This window comes from Carcharodon carcharias, chromosome 4 (genome assembly GCF_017639515.1).
Source record: "Carcharodon carcharias isolate sCarCar2 chromosome 4, sCarCar2.pri, whole genome shotgun sequence".
Lineage (NCBI taxonomy): Eukaryota > Metazoa > Chordata > Chondrichthyes > Lamniformes > Lamnidae > Carcharodon > Carcharodon carcharias.
Window position 1 is genome coordinate 109,209,834 of NC_054470.1, and position 19,346 is coordinate 109,229,179.

General features: G+C 45.7%; 1 protein-coding gene across 8 annotated transcripts in view; it reads right to left on the reverse strand.

The window, feature by feature from the left end:
- The window catches only part of LOC121277052 (uncharacterized protein KIAA1958), a 171,158-nt gene that overhangs the window by 27,689 nt on the left and 124,123 nt on the right, over positions 1 to 19,346 (reverse strand). The gene's annotated exons all lie outside the window — the stretch shown is intronic.

A 19,346-nucleotide genomic window follows, 5' to 3' on the forward strand; every position in this document is an offset into this window, starting at 1 on the left:
AGGTCCTCATGTCAATGCAGCACTCTCGGTGCATGGGAGTTAGCGAGAGAGATTAGGTATCAAGCACAGACCGTCTCAGATCAAATACACCAAGCCAGTGCCTCACAACATTACACTGCTGCAATCGCCCAATATACTATCCCTGCAAACAGGTGTTGAAAGCAACCCAACAGTAGACAGGATTTTGAAATATAAATGCAATAAAATAACTGATAAACTACCTACATTATTGAGGCCCAGTTAGCGATTGGAGAAATCTAGTGAAATACGCAGCCGAAAAGGAAATATAAATCCTTTGAGGCTTAAACAAACCAACTGAAGAAATCGGGAACTGAAGGACTGATATACCATGCCAACCATGATTCACATACCTTCTGCCTAATCACCAAATAATCAACATTGTCTCTTGGATGACCCGAGTTGAATGGTGGAAAGTACTTGGCAGTATAGTTTATATTACTCTAAATTGTGTTATAAGCGGAGCAAGCATTTTGAACTATACAACACAAGGATGAAATAGTGATAGTTGCACGTTGGCCAGTGAGACAGCAATGAACTGGTAACAGACTAGAATGTACATCACCCATATTAAAGCATCTTTGATTTGTATGAATTATTTCCCTCTCCCAAATTAGCTCTAATATGTTAAATACTGTAAACCTCATGACAGCAGGGGCCTGGTTTGCCATCAGAGTATGCTTCTCAACCGGTCTTAGAAATGTTACTTTCTCACATGCGTGTGCTTATGCACACACTGTACATTCTGTGCTTAAACCATTGGAAAGGAAGTGAATTTGTGGAAAGCAATTTTATGAACTGCACGGACCAAACATATTGCAAATGATGTATTATGTATTTACTGAATTCTATGGATAGGCACAATGTGCAATAGTTAGGATGCTGAATGACAAAAAGTACACCTAAATCTGACTTCTCCATCAATGCAGCTTTCAGCCATGCAATATCATGATATCACCTGACATGTGAAAACAGCGATACATGTCTAAACTGCGCCAACAAAGTTAGTTCACCTCTTGTTTCCTGACTCTCAGAGGGGCACTGGTGCTCTCAGAGTTTTTGTGGCTTATTTGCTTTGCCCCAGTTGGTGTAAGAGAGGCAAATGTTCAAGTATACATTGTGCTGATTTATTAACTTTTTATTTATTCTTTTGCAGGATGTTGGCATCGCTGGCAAAGCCAGCATTTGTTGCCCATCCCTAACTGCCCTTAAGAAGGTCGGGGTGAGCCACCTTCTTGAACCTCTGCAGTCCATGTGGTATAGGTACACCCACAGTGCTATTAGGAGGAGAATTCCAGGATTTTAACCCAACGACAATGAAGGAATGGTGATATAGTTTTCCGGTGCCTAGGTTGATGCTAAGTGGTCCGTCCAGTTTCATTCCTTTTTGACTTTGTGGTACAACTGAGTGGCTTGTTGGGTCATTTCAGAGGGAATTATGAGTCAATCATATTGCAGTGTGGGCTGGAGTCACAGGTAACAGGTAAGACGGCTAGATTTCCTTCCCTAAAGGCATTAGTAAATCACATGGGTTTTTAAATCACAATTGACAATGGAGTTAAAAGCCAGTCCCCGACCAGACTTTATTAATTAACTGAATTTAAATTCCACTAGCTGCCCTGGTGGAATTTGAGCCAGTGTTCAAACAGCACTAGTCTGGATCACTAATCCAGTAATATTACCAATGTGCTACTAACTCCCCAAAACTGGGTGGAAGGAACCTCTGGGCTGAAAAGTAGGAAATCATGTGAGAAACAGTGGTTAAACTGGAGGGGTGGGGGTTGTTGAAGGAAGGAGCAGTATAAAAAGATTGAGGGGAAGGGGTGAAAGAAGCACAATCAATTTTTTAAACATTGTCGCAGGGCACAGCAGTGGATCCAGCCAGATGGTTGCAGTATTGAGTTAATACAGCTGCCTGGTCCTGAATCCTTGTCAAAATTTGAACTCAGTTGAACCAGTTCGCAGATAGTCTGCAGCCATACGACATAAACAACCCACCTTTTCTTCTATACCAAACTGTGGTGTTTCTTTCTCCCGTCGAGGCACATTTGGAGTTAAAAACCAGGTTCACCCACAGAAAGGGAGGATGCCAAGCTATTCAATTCAAATAACAACATCTTATGGATTTTCCATTTGACGGGCAACCTTTTTTGAGTGGTCAAAGATTGTGAGTACGGTAGCGTAATGGTTATGTTACTGAACTGGCAATCCAAGGGCATGAGTTCAAATCCCATCATGGCAGTTGGAGAATTTAAATTCAATTATTTAAATAAATCTGGAATTTGAGCACAAAACTGGTATCAGTAATGGCGACCATGAAATTACTCAATTGTCTTAAAAACCCATTTCGTTCACTAATGAAAATCTGCTGTCCTTACCTAACTTGGCCAATGTGACTTCAGACTTACAGCAATGTGACTGGCTCTTAAATATCCTTTAAAAAGATCAAGTAAGCTATTCAGTTGTACAGAGATGGGCAGCAAACACTGGTTTCACACGCAGATTCTGTGAATGAATAACAAAATTCAATTTCTTTTGTCTGTCAAAATTGAGTTGGTACCTCTCAGGTTGTCTTCAGGTGCTCTGTTTGAAGCCATTAGAGACAGAGCGAGAGGGGGAAATAGGCTAGGAAGACTTTGTGGACACTCAGCAACAATATGTTTCGTCCAGGTTCCTTGCAGTGTAGTTTTTTTCTTTATTCTATACCCCAGGATGTGGGCTTCACTGGCAAGGCCAGTGATTTATTGCCCCTTTAACTGAGTGGCTTGCTAGTGCTAGTTCAGAGGGCAGTTAAGCATTGCTGTGGATCTGGAGTGTAGGCCAGACCAGGTAAGGATGGCAGATTTCCTTCCCTAAAGGACATTAGAGAACCAGTTGGGTTACAGCAATGATAGCTCCATGGTCACCATTACTGAGCCAGATTTTATTAATTGAATTTAAATTCCACCAGCTGCCATGGTGGGATTTAAACCCATGTCCCCAGAGCATTAGCCTGGGCCTCTGGATTACTAGTCCAGTGACATTACTATTATACCACTGTCCCCCCCTGTAGTGTAGCAGACACAATGGTTCTATCCACCATGAAGGTATAACTAAGCTTGTAACCACTGTACCTCAACAGTGTTCATTCATCCAATTCCTGTTTAACAAAACATTTTGGCAGTTCACAGCATACCTTATAGGCTCAAAAAGTATTTATTCTACCATTTTCAGAAAGTGAGAAATTCATGCAAAGATTTAACAAATAAACCAAAAAGTGATGACAAGCGTTTTCTGTTTAATTCCTGAGATCCTGAACTCAAAAAACATTTCTAGAGTATAACCCAAGAACAAAAAAGAGAAACACTTGGGGAAAATAGTGTGCCTCAGGTAGGGGTGGGAATGGGAAGAAGAGAAACCGATTGTAAGTGAGTTGCTATCGTTTTTGGAAAATCAGTGAAATGGGCCATTGGCCTGTACCCTTCAGACTATACAGAGGCAAGTAGATGGGGCAAGCAATTCAGAAGATGATTACCGATGGGAAGAGGGCATTCTGGCCTATCTTAGCTTATAACCAAGAAATGCTCTATGTAGTCGCTGTGTGGCTGATTACACTTGGCTCTTAAAGGATTCTGGGGATTTTTTTTTTTACCTCCAGTACTCCTTTTAGGAGTCCATTCCATATACAGGGAGCTACTGCTTGTGGAACTATTAATAAAATATTTGGGTCAGAGAGATGAAGGAAGGGAACCAGGAGGAAAAATAGCCAGTCAAGCAATCGCAATGCATTAAAAATGTTCCAAATCGTGGGAACTGGTTCTGAACTTCATTTAGAGCCGACATAAGCTGCCTAGAGAATTGGAGAAACCAGACGGTTTGTGTCCCCTTGAACCAAAAACAATATAAGTATTGCAGGCATTGGGAGTAGTTTCTCTAGCAATTTGCCTGTGCAGCTGCCCCATCCACGCACCCCACTCCTCTGCTGCACCACTGCCTCCTGTATTGTGACCGCAGGAAGCAAGGTCCTGCACTGTTGTAACCAATCCCACCCTGCCTGAGGTTATGCAATATTAGTGACATCTCAGGGTTGCCCTGAAGATGCGGTGTCTCAACACAGACAGCGACACGTACGTTCATCTGGGAGACTGCTTCTGCATTTGCTCCAGAGGCACCAAATTAACAGAAACATTTCCTTTCAGCCGAGCCACACAGGGAGAAGCCATGCGTGACTGTGACCAATCAACATGTAAATTCCACGCAGAATTTCTCAGACTAACTGTAATCTGTCCATTCATCAGTTTTTCAAGTAATTGGAGATCAAAGAGACCGGATTTGTCTAGTTACGCTGGACAGCAGATGAGTCTGCTGTAAGCAGCTTACATTGCTGTGCATTTTAAACAGAATGGTTCATTGCTTGGTTGCTTTTGTTCCCAATCTTGCATATAAGACATCGTTCTCGAGCAATTTTGCACGTTCTGTTTATAATAGTTATATAATTCAAATGTAGAATTGAAACACGCATAGAAATATAATTACAGTAAATTGCAACAGTATCTTTATTCAGAAGCTATTTCACAAGCAATCATCAATTACACATGCTCCACTTGTGTTTGCATTTACATCGTATGTGTAATGTTTAGCTTGCAGGCTGGCGTATATGTCATATATGGCCCCTGGTGCAGAGGCAAGTTTAAGGATGAGATAATGTCACATTTCATCATCATAAACACGCAATAGCAGTTCTGAGCATTTTCTTCTGTTCAGCTTAATTCCAAAAGCACTTCCGCTTTTATCATCTAATGTCACGCGATATTTAAAAAACACATGTTAAATTTTACCACAAATGTTTCTGCCTTAATTTGTAAAAATAAATTAATTTTTAATCCAGTAGCTGAGTATCAGTGGTAACAATGTTAAAACTGGCTCAAAGGAATTTGAAGAGATTGATTTGGAATATAAAGAACCTATGGCATTACAATCATTAAAATAAGATAAACGTGTCACAGCAGCACCAGAGAGATAAACGGAATCATGTGTCACAGAGTTAGAGCGTTAACTCACTGTGCAAAGCAGTTTTTTAAGCTTAGCTTACGAGAGCACACATGAGAGGAGATGTAGGAAATTCAGAATGGAGGAATTAAATGTTTTCATTTAAGCAAATGGCCAAAAGACTGGTCATGCAATTTTTCAATACATCTAAGTAACTGTGCTCAAAAATGGCACAGGATAAATTGAATGTGTTATTTGGGATAAATCGCAATATGGAGAAATAAACTATTTAGGTTGTGGGCCTCACACTCACTTGTGAGTGAGGTGCTCGTGGATTATGAGGATTGACTTGAGTCATGGATTTATATTTCCTTAAACCACTAATTCGCCACTATGCATCTTATTTACAATGTATTTCTAAATCAAACTTTACAATCTGTCAGAATGCCAAGATTACTCCCTTCAATGTTCATGTTGTGCTGATTAAAACAATAAATCACACAAGGAATGCTCATTATGTTCACATAACATAAGCACACACAACAGATAATACAGGGTCCAGCGCACACACAAAAGCAACAAAAACACACAGACAAGGATATCTCACTTCATCACACAAAAGAAATAAGTACATCAACAATATTATTTTCCTGCAACTATGGCTGATCTTTATTAATTTGCACATTTTTCAATTAAACTATTGGTGTTCCTCCAAATTTTTTACATATAATTTTACAGCATTGGAGTGGGCCAATCACTGCCACAAGCCTCCTTCCATCTGACTTCATCCAACTTCAGTAACATATCCTTCCTCCCTCACCTTTTCCCCTTAAATGCATCTATGTTATCCACCTCAACATCCATAGGGTCGTGAGTTCCACATTGGTGAAAGAGGTTTCTCCTGAATTCCCCATTGGATTTATTAGATATATTTATGGCTCCTAGTTCTGGAGTCTCCCACAAAATGGAAACTCTATCCACCCTGTCAAACACTTTCATAATTTTAAAGACTTCTATCGGGCCCACCTTCAGTCTTCTCTAAGAGAAAAGAGCTCCAGGGTTATTGCATTCCCAAACTGAGCCACTACTGCAAATAAGACATTGAGCTGAGTACATGGATAAATCAGACACGTAAACATATATATTTATATCCTTTCAAATATAACGCAATATATTCTTAACCTATTAGAACACCTGTAAGAACAATCCAAGTACGAACAAAACTGAAGCAAATGAGCAAAAATTTTAAAACCAATGAAATGTAGATTTTATAATCAGGATAGATTATGTTTGTTTTAAGAAAACGAAGGTAAAACTCCCTCTTTCCATTGTGAATTCCTAATGATTGCTCATTTATCTTTCTCTGAATTGTCCACTGAACTTTGACATGTTCACCCGCATCTGTCTCAGCACAAGCAACTAGAAATTGCAACAGGATTTTCAGTAAGGGGTTGAATATTCTTCCAACCTCCCTCTCCTTCCCTGACTGGTGCCTTGCTGCAGTGACAGGGTAGAGATTAATATCTCAGTGAAGGGAGATAATAAACACAGGCACATGCCCTATCAGCCCACGATAACATACACAGTTGCTCTAACACAATGGAAACCGAGAAATCTCACATCTCCACTCCTGACAATGCAGTCTCCAGCAAGGATGCTGTTTTATGGGTCATAGCAGTTCTTGGGTGCAGGATCTTTTACACTGGACCCCTTTAGGTTCAGATTCCAGGACACCATCAATAATAAGCCAACTGCTGGCATGCGCACTGCTAACATAGGTCTCTTATCCCGGGAAGGATCCACAGGCCCACAGAAAACTAAACAGGTTTAGGAGTGCGCTGCTGGGATAAGATAGCTGGATTTAGCAGTCTGAACGCAGGGAAATAACTCCAGGATACTACTCTCCCGGAATTGAAACTAAATGGACGCCAAGTTAAAAACAATAGCAGGCATTCATTGTTCAACCACATCGCTGCCAAGTACAACCTTATCCTCATCCAGTATACACACACACAGATAAGATACACATGCACTCAGATAGATACAAGCGCACAGTCACATAGATACACGCGCACAGTCAGATAGAGATGCGCACACACTCACACATAGAGACGCGCTCACACTCACACATAGAGATACACGGGCACACTCACAGATAGAGACGCACGCACACTCAGATAGAGACGCACGCACACTCAGATAGAGACGCACGCACACTCAGATAGAGACGCGCATCACAGTCACAGATAGAGACACACGCACACTCACACAGATAGATACACACGCACACACACACACACACACACACAGACAGATACACACGCACACACACAGCTAGATACACACACGCACAGATGGACACGCACAGATAGATACATATACGCACACATAGATACACACACACAGATAGATACACACGCACACTCACAGATAGACACACACGCACAGATGGACACGCACAGATAGATACATATACGCACATATAGATACACACTCACAGATAGATACACGTGCACACTCACAGATCAATACACACGTGCACACTCACAGATCAATACACGTGCACACTCACAGATAGATACACACGCACACTCACAGATAGATACACACGCACAGATACACACGCACAAACAGATAGATACACACGCACTCACAGATACACACACACGCCCTCACAGAACGATACACACGCACACTCACACAGGTAGTTACAAACGCACACTCACACTGATAGATACACACACACAGATAGATACACACACACATACACAGACAGATACACACGCACACACATACACAAATAGATACAGATGCAAACACGCACACAGATAGATACACACGCACACTCAGATAGATACACACGCGCACTCACAGATAGATACACACGCGCACTCACAGATAGATACACACGCACACACATACACAAATAGATACAGATGCAAACACGCACACAGATAGATACACACGCACACTCAGATAGATATACACGTGCACTCACAGATAGATACACACGCGCACTCACAGATAGATACACACGCGCACTCACAGATAGATACACACGCGCACTCACAGATAGATACACACACGCACACAGATAGATACACACACGCACTCACAGATAGATACACATGCGCACTCACAGATAGATACACACGTGCACTCAGATAGATACACACGCGCACACTCACAGATAGATACACACGTGCACACTCACAGATCAATACACGTGCACACTCACAGATTGATACACATGCACACTCACACAGGTAGTTACACAAGCACACTCACACTGATAGATACACACACACACATACACAGATACACACGCACACACATACACAAATAGATACAGATGCACACACGCACAGATAGATACACACGCACAGATAGATACACACGTACACTCTCAGATAGATATACACGCGCGCACTAACAGATAGACACACACGTGCACTCACAGATTGATACATAAGCGCACTCACAGATTGATACACACGCACACTCAGAGATACACACGCACACTCACAGGATACACACGCACACTCACAGATAGATACACGCACATGGTCACAGATAGATACACGCGCACAGTCAGATAGATACACACGCACACTCACAGATAGATATACACACGCGCACTAACAGATAGATACACACGCGCACTCACAGATTGATACACACACACACTCAGAGATACACACGCACACTCACAGATAGATACACGCACATAGTCACAGATAGATACACGCGCACAGTCAGATAGACGCGCACACACACACATAGAGATGCACGTACACTCACAGAGACGCGCGCATCACAGTCACAGATAGAGACACATGCACACACACAGAAAGATACATATGCACACACACACAGAGTCAGATACACACTCGCACAGATGGACACGCACAGATAGATACATAGATGCACATATAGATACACACACAGATACACACGCGCACACGCACAGATAGATACATATACGCACATATAGATACACACACACAGATAGATACACGCGCACACTCACAGATAGGTACACGCGCACACACAGATTGATACACGTGCACACTCACAGATCGATACACGCGCACACTCACACAGGTAGTTACACACGCACACTCACACTGATAGATACACACGCACACTCACACAGATACATAGACACAGAGATAGATACACACACACAGATAGATACACACACACACAGATGGATACACACACACGCACACACATGCACAAATGGATACAGATGCACACAGGCACAGGTACATACACACGCACACTTACAGATAGATACACACGCACAGATAGATACACACGCACAAACAGATAGATACACACGCACTCACAGATACACACGCACTCACAGATAGATACACACACGCACTCACAGATCGATACACATGCACACTCACACAGGTAGTTACAAACGCACACTCACACTGATAGATACACACACACATACACAGACAGATACACACACACACACATACACAAATAGATAGATGCAAACACGCACACAGATAGATACACATGCACACTCAGATAGATACACACGCGCACTCACAGATAGATACACACGCGCACTCACAGATAGATACACACGCGCACTCACAGATAGATACACACGCGCACTCACAGATAGATACACACACACACACACACAAATAGATACAGATGCAAACACGCACACAGATAGATACACACGCACACTCAGATAGATACACATGCGCACTCACAGATAGATACACACGCGCACTCACAGATAGATACACACGCGCACTCACAGATAGATACACGCACATAGTCACAGATAGATACACGTGCACAGTCAGATAGATACACACGCACACTCACAGATAGACATACACACGCGCACTAACAGATAGATACACACGTGCACTCACAGATTGATACACACGCACACTCACAGATAGATACATGCACATAGTCACAGATAGATACACGCGCACAGTCAGATAGACGCGCACACACACACATAGAGATGCACGCACACTCACAGAGACGCGCGCATCACAGTCACAGATAGAGACACATGCACACACACACAGAGTCAGATACACACTCGTACAGATGGACACGCACAGATAGATACATAGATGCACATATAGATACACACACAGATACACACGCGCACACTCACAGATAGATACACACGCATACACGCACAGATAGATACATATACGCACATATAGATACACACACACAGATAGATACACACGCACACTCACAGATTGATACACGTGCACACTCACAGATCGATACACGCGCACACTCACACAGGTAGTTACACACGCACACTCACACTGATAGATACACACGCACACTCACACAGATACATAGACACAGAGATAGATACACACACACAGATAGATACACACACACAGATGGATACACACACCCGCACACACATGCACAAATAGATACAGATGCACACAGGCACAGGTAGATACACACGCACACTTACAGATAGATACACACGCACAGATAGATGCACACGCACAAACAGATAGATACACACGCACTCACAGATACACACGCACACTCACAGATCGATACACGCGCACACTCACACAGGTAGTTACAAACGCACAGTCACACTGATAGATACACACACACATACACAGACAGATACACACGCACACACATACACAAATAGATAGATGCAAACACGCACACAGATAGATACACATGCACACTCAGATAGATACACACGCGCACTCACAGATAGATACACACGCGCACTCACAGATAGATACACACGCACACACACACACAAATCGATACAGATGCAAACACGCACACAGATAGATACACACGCACACTCAGATAGATACACACGCGCACTCACAGATAGATACACACGCGCACTCACAGATAGATACACACGCGCACTCACAGATAGATACACACGCACACACATACACAAATAGATACAGATGCAAACACGCACACAGATAGATACACACGCGCACTCAGATAGATACACACGCGCACTCACAGATAGATATACACGCGCACTCACAGATAGATACACACGCACACACACACTGATAGATACACACACACACATACACAGACAGATACACACGCACACACATACACAAATAGATACAGATGCACACACGCACAGATAGATACACACGCACACTCACAGATAGATACACACGCACACTCACAGATAGATATACACGCGCACTCACAGATAGATACACACGCACACACTCACAGATAGATACACACGTGCACACTCACAGATCAATACACGTGCACACTCACAGATCGATACACATGCACACTCACACAGGTAGTTACAAACGCACACTCACACTGATAGATACACACACACATACACAGACAGATACACACGCACACACATACACAAATAGATAGATGCAAACACGCACACAGATAGATACACATGCACACTCAGATAGATACACACGCGCACTCACAGATAGATACACACGCGCACTCACAGATAGATACACACGCGCACTCACAGATAGATACACACGCACACACACACTGATAGATACACACACACACACACTGATAGATACACACACACACATACACAGACAGATACACACGCACACACATACACAAATAGATACAGACGCACACACGCACAGATAGATACACACGCACACTCACAGATAGATACACACGCACACTCACAGATAGATATACACGCGCACTCACAGATAGATACACACGCACACACTCACAGATAGATACACACGTGCACACTCACAGATCAATACACGTGCACACTCACAGATCGATACACATGCACACTCACACAGGTAGTTACAAACGCACACTCACACTGATAGATACACACACACATACACAGACAGATACACACGCACACACATACACAAATAGATAGATGCAAACACGCACACAGATAGATACACATGCACACTCAGATAGATACACACGCGCACTCACAGATAGATACACACGCGCACTCACAGATAGATACACACGCACACACACACTGATAGATACACACACACACACACACACTGATAGATACACACACACACATACACAGACAGATACACACGCACACACATACACAAATAGATACAGATGCACACACGCACAGATAGATACACACGCACACTCACAGATAGATACACACGCACACTCACAGATAGATACACACGCACACTCACAGATAGATATACACATGCGCACTAACAGATAGATACACATGCACACTCACAGATTGATACACACGCACACTCAGAGATACACACGCACACTCACAGATAGATACACGCACATAGTCACAGATAGATACACGCGCACAGTCAGATAGAGACGAGCACACACACATAGAGATGCGCGCACACTCACAGATAGAGACGCGCATCACAGTCACAGATAGAGAGACATGCACACACACAGAAAGATACACATGCACACACACACAGTCAGATACACACTCGCACAGATGGACACGCACAGATAGATACATATATGCACATATAGATACACACACAAATACACACGCGCACACTCACAGATAGATACACACGCGCACAGATAAATACATATATGCACATATAGATACACACACACAGATAGATACACACGCACACTCACAGATAGATACACACGCGCACACTCACAGATAGATACACGCGCACACACAGATTGATACACGTGCACACACAGATTGATACACGTGCACACTCACAGATTGATACACGCGCACACTCACACAGGTAGTTACACACGCACACTCACACTGATAGATACACATGCACACGCACACTCACACAGATACATAGACACAGAGATAGATACACACACACAGATAGATACACACACACAGATGGATACACACACACGCACAGATAGATACACACGCACACTTACAGATAGATACACACGCACACTCACAGATAGATACACACGCACACTCAGATAGATACACACGCACAGATAGATACACATGCACAAACAGATAGATACACACGCACTCACAGATAGATACACACGCCCACTCACAGATCGATACACGCGCACTCACACAGGTAGTTACACATGCACACTCACACTGATAGATACACACACACAGATAGATACACACACACATACACAGACAGATACACACGCACACACATACACAAATAGATACAGATGCAAACACGCACACAGATACACACGCACACTCAGATAGATACACACGCGCTCTCACAGATAGATACACACGCGCACTCACAGATAGATACACACACGCACTCACAGATAGATATACACGTGCACACTCACAGATAGATACACACGCGCACACTCACAGATCAATACATGTGCACATTCACAGATCGATACACATGCACACTCACACAGGTAGTTACACACGCACACTCACACTGATAGATACACACACACAGATAGATACACACACACATACACAGACAGATACACACGCACACACATACACAAATAGATACAGATGCACACATGCACATAGATACACACGCACACTCAGATAGATACACACGCACACTCAGATAGATACACACGCGCACTCACAGATAGATATACACACGTGCACTAACAGATAGATACACACGTGCACTAACAGATTGATACACACGCACACTCACAGAGATACACACGCACACTCACAGAGATACACACGCACACTCATAGATAGATACACGCACATAGTCACAGATAGATACATGCGCACAGTCAGATAGAGATGCGCACACACACACACAGAGATGCGGGCACACTCACAGATAGAGACGCGCATCACAGTCACAGATAGAGACACATGCACACACACAGATACACATGCACACACACACACATAGTCAGATACACACTCGCACAGATGGACACGCACAGATAGATACATATATGCACATATAGATACACACACAGATACACACCCGCACACTCATAGATAGATACACACGCGCACACTCACAGATACATAGGCGCACACTCACAGAGATACATACGCGCACACTCACAGATCGATACACGTGCAGACTCACAGATCGATACACGCGCGCACTCACAGATAGAGACGCGCGCGCACTCACAGATAGAGACGCGCACGCACTCACAGATAGAGATGCGCACGCACTCACAGATAGAGACGCGCGTACACTCACAGATAGAGACGCGCGTACACTCACAGATAGAGACGCGCGCACACTCAGATAGAAACGCGCGCACACTCAGATAGAAACGCGCGCACACTCATAGAGACGCGCGCACACTCAGATAGAGACGCGCGCACACTCAGAGACATGCGCACACTCAGACACGCGCACACTCAGATAGAGACGCGCGCACACTCAGATAGAGACGCACGCACACTCAGATAGAGACGCGCGCACACTCAGATAGAGACGCACGCACACTCAGATAGAGACACGCGCACACTCAGATAGACACGCGCACACTCAGATAGAGACACGCGCACACTCAGAGACACGCGCACACTCAGATAAAGACGTGCGCACTCAGAGACGCGCGCACACTCAGACACGCGCACACTCAGATAGAGACGTGCGCACACTCAGATAGAGACGCGCGGACACTCAGATAGAGACGCACACACTCAGATAGAGACGCGCGCACACTCAGAGACGTGCGCACACTCAGATAGAGACGCGCGCACACTCAGATAGAGACGTGCGCACACTCACAGATAGAGACGGCGCACACTCAGAGACGCACGCACACTCACAGATAGAGACGCGTGCACACTCACTTATAGAGACGCACGCACACTCACAGATAGATGCGCGCACACCCTCAGATAGAGACGCGTGCACACTCACAGATAGAGACGCGGGCACACTCACAGATAGAGATGCACACACACTCACAGATAGAGACGCGCGCACACTCACAGATAGAGACGCGCGCACACTCACAGATAGAGACGCGCGCACACTCACAGATAGAGACGCGCGCACACTCACAGATAGAGACTTGCGCACACTCACAGATAGAGATGTGTGCACACTCAGATAGAGACGCGCGCACACTCAGAGACGCACGCACACTCACAGATAGAGACGCGCGCACACTGACTTATAGAGACGCGCGCACACTCACAGATAGATGCGCGCACACCTTCAGATAGAGACGCGTGCACACTCACAGATAGAGACGTGGGCACACTCACAGATAGAGACGCACGCACACTCACAGATAGAGACACGCGCACACTCAGAGACACGCGCACACTCACAGATGGAGACGCGCGCACACTCTCAGATGGAGACACGCGCACACTCACAGATGGAGACACGCGCACACTCACAGATGGAGACACACGCACACTTACAGATGGAGACACGCGCACACTTACAGATGGAGACACGCGCACACTCACAGATGGAGACACATGCACACTCACAGATAGAGACATGCGCACACTCAGATAGATACAAGCGCACACTCGCAGATAGATAGACACACAAACACACACAGATAGAGATACACACACAGATAGATAAACAGACACAGAGATAGATAGATACACACATGCACATATGGACATGCACAGATAGATACACACACGCACATATAGATATACACTCACACAGATAGATACACACACACTCGCACAGAGAGATACACCTGCACACTCACAGATAGAGATGCGCGCGCACTCTCAGACGGAGACGCGCGCACACTCTCAGACGGAGACGCGCGCACACTCTCAGACGGAGACGCGCGCACACTCTCAGACGGAGACGCGCGCACACTCTCAGACGGAGACGCGCGCACACTCTCAGACGGAGACGCGCGCACACTCTCAGAGGGAGACGCGCGCACACTCTCAGACGGAGACGCGCGCACACTCTCAGACGGAGACGCGCGCACACTCTCAGACGGAGACGCGCGCACACTCTCAGACGGAGACGCGCCCACACTCTCAGACGGAGACGCGCCCACACTCTCAGACGGAGACGCGCCCACACTCACAGATAGAGACGCGCGCACACTCACAGATAGAGACGCGTGCACACTCACAGATAGAGACGCGCGCACACTCACAGATAGAGACACACGCACACTCACAGATAGAGACGCGCGTACACTCTCAGATAGAGACGCGCGTACACTCTCAGATAGAGACGCGCGTGCACACTCAGATAGAGACATGCGCACACTCAGATAGAGATGCGCGCACACTCAGACAGAGACATGCGCACACTCACAGATGGATACATGTGCACATGCACGGATAGATACACGCACACACAGAGATAGATACACACACAAGCACACACAGATAGATATACACACAGATAGATAAATACACACAGATGGATACACACACACAGATGGATACACACACGTACAAAGGGACAAGCACAGATAGAAACACACACGCACATATAGATATACACTCACGCAGATAGATACAAACGCACGCTTACACTGATAGATACTCACGCACACTCGCACAGATAGGTACACATGCGCACTCACACAGATAGATACACACGCACACTCACACAGATAGATACACAGGCACACACATACACAAATAGATACAAATGCAAACACGCACACAGATAGATACACACGCACACTCACAGATAGATATACACGCGCACTCACAGATAGATACACACGCGCACTCACAGATAGATACACACGCGCACTCACAGATAGATACACACATGCACACTCACAGATCAATACACACGTGCACACTCACAGATCAATACACGTGCACACTCACAGATCGATACACATGCACACTCACACAAGTAGTTACACACGCACACACACTGATAAATACACACACACAGATAGATACACACACACACATACACAGAGATGCACATGCACACACATACACAAATAGATACAGATGCACACACGCACAGATAGATACACACGCACACTCAGATAGATACACGCGCACTCACAGATAGATATACACATGCGCACTGATAGATACACACGCGCACTAACAGATTGATACACACGCACACTCACAGAGATACACACGCACACTCACAGAGATACACACGCACACTCACAGAGATACACACGCACACTCACAGATAGATACACGCACACTCACAGATAGATACACGCACATAGTCACAGATAGATACACGCGCACAGTCAGATAGAGATGCGCACACACACACAGATAGAGACGCGCACGCACTCACAGATAGAGATGCGCGTACACTCACAGATAGAGACGCGCGCACACTCAGAGACGCGCGCACACTCAGATAGAGACGCGCGCGCACTCAGATAGAGACGCGCGCACACTCAGAGAGAGACGCGCGCACACTCAGAGAGAGACGCGCGCACACTCAGAGAGAGACGCGCGCACACTCAGAGAGAGACGCGCGCACACTCAGAGAGAGACGCGCGCACACTCAGAGAGAGACGCGCGCACACTCAGAGAGAGACGCGCGCACACTCAGAGAGAGACGCGCGCACACTCAGAGAGAGACGCGCGCACACTCACAGATAGAGACACGCGCACACTCAGATAGAGACACGCGCACACTCACAACTAGAGACCCGCGCGCACTCACAGCTAGAGACACGTGCACACTCACAGCTAGAGACACGCGCACACTCACAGATAGAGACATGCACACACTCAGATAGAGACACGCGCACACTCACAGATGAAGACACGCGCACACTCACAGATGGAGACTCGCGCACACTCACAGATGGAGACACACGCACACTTACAGATGGAGACACGCACACTCACAGATGGAGACACATGCACACTCACAGATAGAGACATGCGCACACTCAGATAGATACAAGCGCACACTCGCAGATAGATAGACACACAAACACACACAGATAGAGATACACACACAGATAGATAAACAGACACAGAGATAGATAGATACACACATGCACATATGGACATGCACAGATAGATACACACACGCACGTATAGATATACACTCACACAGATAGATACACACACACACTCGCACAGAGAGATACACCTGCACACTCACAGATAGAGATGCGCGCACACTCTCAGACGGAGACGCGCGCACACTCTCAGACGGAGACGCGCGCACACTCTCAGACGGAGACGCGCGCACACTCTCAGACGGAGACGCGCGCACACTCTCAGACGGAGACGCGCGCACACTCTCAGACGGAGACGCGCGCACACTCTCAGACGGAGACGCGCGCACACTCTCAGACGGAGACGCGCGCACACTCTCAGACGGAGACGCGCGCACACTCTCAGAGGGAGACGCGCGCACACTCTCAGACGGAGACGCGCGCACACTCTCAGACGGAGACGCGCGCACACTCACAGATAGAGACGCGCGCACACTCACAGATAGAGATGCGCGCACACTCACAGAGATGCGCGCACACTCACAGATAGAGACGCGCGCACACTCACAGATAGAGACGTGCGCACACTCAGATAGAGATGCGCGCACACTCAGATAGAGATGCACGCACACTCACAGATAGAGACACGCGCACACTCACAGATGGATACATGTGCACATGCACGGATAGATACACGCACACACACAGAGATAGATACACACACATACACAGATAGGTAACACACACAAGCACACACAGATAGATATACACACAGATAGATAAACACACACAGATGGATACACACACGTACAAAGGGACAAGCACAGATAGAAACACACACGCACATATAGATATACACTCACGCAGATAGATACAAACACATGCTTACACTGATAGATACTCACGCACACTCGCACAGATAGGTACGCATGCACACTCACACAGATAGATACACACGCACACTCACACAGATAGATACACACGCACATACATACACAAATAGATACAGATGCAAACACGCACACAGATAGATACACACGCACACTCAGATAGATACACACGCGCACTCACAGATAGATACATACGCGCACTCACAGATAGATACATACGCGCACTCACAGATAGACACATACGCGCACTCACAGATAGATACACAGGCGCACTCACAGATAGATACACACGCGCACTCACATATAGATACACACGCGCACACTCACAGATAGATACACACGTGCACACTCACAGATCAATACACACGTGCACACTCACAGATCAATACATGTGCACACTCACAGATCGATACACATGCACACTCACACAGGTAGTTACACACGCACACTCACACTGATAGATACACACACACAGATAGATACACACACACACAGATACACACGCACACACATACACAAATAGATACAGATGCACACGCACAGATAGATACACACGCACTCTCACAGATAGATACACACGCACACTCAGATAGA